Below are 3657 nucleotides of genomic sequence, written 5' to 3'. Positions count from 1 at the left end.
CGTCGATTCACAGCACATTCTGTCATGGGACAATGCAAACACGATACAACAGAGCCACCGTATAGGCAAGTAAAGTAAACGAAACCTGCATCATGACCTCCAAATACCCACGCTCTTCCTTGCAGGAATAAAAGAGTGCAAATGTCAATAACCATCACAGTACGCGTAAGCTTGCACGCATGTTAGTTGTAAATAAGCTGGAAAACAGAACGCTAGGCAAAGCAGTGACAAGTTTATTTCTATACCTCCCTAAGCTGGCTTCTCCGACCCAGGTTTACTAAAATAACCAACTCCTCCCGAACAGGCCATTAAGGCCCAACGGTACTGACAGGGCGCTGTGTCATCCTCAGCTCATAGGTATCACTGGATGCGGATATGGAGGGTCATGTGGTCAGCACACCGCTCTCCCTGCCGTATGCCAGTTAACGAGACCGGAGCCGCTACTTCTGAATCAAGTAGCTCCTAAGTTTGCCTCACAAGGGCTGAGTGCACCCCGCTTGCCAACAGCGTTCGGAAGACCCGATGGTCACCCATCCAAGTGCTAGCCCAGCCCGACAGCGCTTAACTTCGGTGATCTGACGGGAACCGGTGTTACCACTGCGGCAAGGCCGTTGGCCCGAACCCAGGTTCCCTACCACAAATTTTCAGTGACGTATTCTCTATTTCCTGTTACATTTTTGCACGTTCCAATGGAAACACACTGTCTAAGGGTTTCGGGGACCAGAAATTTTTTTGTGTTATTCAAGGCACTAATTACTCATTACACGCAGTATGTTCGCCCAATATTTGAAACTGAGAGGATTTAGCGACTTTCAGTAAAATTTACACATTACTGCAAACCTTTTCGAAACCGGCAATTTCCTACAAAACTTTTGGAAAGAAAATACGTACGCCTGCTACATTTCCCTATTCATGCACTGAAACCAGAATCAGACGTGTCGTTCCGTTTTATTACTTCCTTATTATTGCTATTCGCAACTCATTTTGCAGACAGTATCCACCTCTACCACTGAAATATCTGAAAAAATATCAGTGTACCACTCACAGTTCAGCAGTTATCACATCATAATCACGATGTTGCGTGAATAACTAGCACTTCTTAGAAAGAACTTATTTAAAGAATCTGAGCTGGGCAGATAACTAGTAAGGAAACTGGAAACGCAATGCCACAGTTAAATCTTTAATTAAGAGGGAAGGCGTGTGCTACTCCCATTTGCAGATATGCTCCCACACATCTATTCAGCCTATCTAACCAAACATGCGCAAGCAACCCACTCACACTCACACACACACACACACACACACACACACACACAGAGAGAGAGAGAGAGAGAGAGAGAGAGAGAGAAAGAGAGAGAGAGAGATATCAAAATCGGCTTTAGAGGAAGATCGTGTTAGTGATGGAGAGAAACCTACAGGTGCAATTAACAAGTTTTGAAAGATATTGGAGCATTATGAGGCTCATATAAAAATGTTTACATTTAGCTCGCTGACCGTGATTTATTGAATTATTTTAATGGTCCGCGCGCTGGCGGCATTAATCACTCTGCGTGTATACAGGCAGACTCGCTACAGGCGAGCCTACACAATCGGCCCCGCACCGTAAATTATATTGTAAAACGAGCGTAATTTATTTTCCGCGTCCAGTTTCTCGGAACAAAAGCAACAAACTGCGGAGCCAATGGCGTTCCAGTTCCCTGAAACTACGCGCGGTGAAAATTAACGGCGGTGGAAGGGAACGCATTGGCTGGGCATATACGGCTTCCAAACGCGCACCTCCCACCCTCCCCCTCCCACAGTAAAGTGGAAATACGGCGCAGTGTGTTGCGTGTAACGCGAGGTAATGAAAACACACCCGGCAGTGCCAATGCCGTACTGAAAAAGTGCAAGCTTTTCCCTGTGTGCGAATACCTTGTTTTCTGTGTTGCAACAGCTCGCGTTAGTGTCTGTGGGGCAGTTCGTTAACGAAATTAAACTGAGTGGACAAAGTGTTGGGAAGAGTTGACCTAATTGAAGATCTGGCGTGCACGTCAGAATGTGTCATGGTGCCGTATTCCATCCGTGCAGCCGAAGTATCTGCAGTCCCTACAATAAAGAGACCTTTCTATCCGGACAACAACAAAAGTAGATGGAGGTCCTCAATCGCCGTCTGGAAGGAGCTTGCCAGTAACTGGAGAATCACCCAAATCTCCAGCTATTTGGAGAGCCCACCAACGACATGGACCACCAGATACATCAAAAATTCTCATCCACACGATTTCGAAGATTGGAAGCAGCAATCGCTCAATCAGCTCAACAACTCATTCATTCAAGCTGCTGACAAAAATAAAATGTAGAAGGGTGAAAAAGAAGATGAAGATCTCTTCGACTTTAGGAAAGATAAGGGAATCGATTAGGCAGTTCTGATATCGCGCTTCGTAATGGAAACAAGTCTTAAGAAAATTCGGGGCATATTCATAGGAATTGCCTAGACGCAAGAAGGGTACGCCGGTGTTAAATAGTGAAAGATTTTCGAAATTATGGGAAAAAAGGAATAAGCTATACGGAAAGTATAGTCTGTCAGTGCATGACAGTGCATCGTATTAGTATGCTCGAAAAAATCCGCGCGAGAAAATGCGTTTCTGAATGAAAAACTTCATCTGCTACTGTGCTCCTTGGCCGAAGTTTTTGAGAAATTGAACTATTTTAACGTATCACTTGAAGTCCGAAATACTGATATCGTCGTCTAAGCGAGAAAGAGCTGGGGTTCAAGAGAAAATTGGGACCGTGCGAAACTCAGGTAGAGAAGGGTAACAGCGATCTACCTTCTGGTCTGAATGATTTCGTGAAGTAAAATGGATGAAGGTAACATCAGTAGAAATGACGTACTACATCTCATAAACCTTCGCCAACAATGTGAGGGTACAAGTTTTTGCAAAACCTTCATTTGAGTAGGACTGGATCCACAATTCATTCGACAGTATCATTGCAGACCACTTGTCAACAATAGAAGGAGCTAATAGAAATCTCTAGTGACAGAACACTTCAAAATGAATTTAAATCAAATCCTCTTAAACATTTTTGGGTGTAGATTCGGAATGAATATCCCACCTTACTTATGTGGGTCAACATTTTCCACAATAGCATTAGTCAAGACGAAAATTCGGCATCGACTGCAGCTAGAAGGTGATCTACGGGTTCCTGTTTCAAAGATTCATTCAAGATCGCATCTGCTTTTCTCACACATTCAAACACCCAAACAGCACTAACAGTACAAATATCATAAAATTTTCGAAGTTTGTATTGTGTCCAGCCCTACTATTGTTTATACTGCTTTCGCATGATCGTTTTGAACATAGCAGGTTTCTGAATGGGCAGCTGAGCGTTGACTATTGGTCCATCATCATTTGTACTTTGTGCTCTTCCAAATATTAAAACATTCTAAACGATTTGAAAGGAATACAAACAGTAACAGTTGAACCTTAACAAATTAAATTATTTGTAAAAAGATATGTTTGCTCAGTTCCAGTAACCGCATCTGAAACCGTGGTTATTTATGAACTAGTTGTAATGTATTGCCGGCCGCGGTGGCTGTGCGGTTGTAGGCGCTGCAGTCCGGAACCGCTTGACTGCTACAGTCGCAGATTCGAATCCTGCCTCGGGCATGGATGTTTGTGA

At 43.8% G+C, this 3657-nt stretch overlaps 1 pseudogene; it reads right to left on the bottom strand.

Annotated features, from left to right (window-relative positions):
• Positions 1–498: 498 nt before the first annotated feature.
• Positions 499–616, bottom strand: LOC126210709 (5S ribosomal RNA; annotated as a pseudogene).
• Between the last annotated feature and the right edge of the window lie 3041 nt (positions 617–3657).

The sequence above is a fragment of the Schistocerca nitens genome, chromosome 10 (assembly GCF_023898315.1).
Source record: "Schistocerca nitens isolate TAMUIC-IGC-003100 chromosome 10, iqSchNite1.1, whole genome shotgun sequence".
NCBI classification, from domain to species: Eukaryota; Metazoa; Arthropoda; class Insecta; order Orthoptera; family Acrididae; genus Schistocerca; species Schistocerca nitens.
Note: the sequence above shows the minus strand (reverse complement) of the source record. Positions and strands in the feature narration are given on the sequence as shown.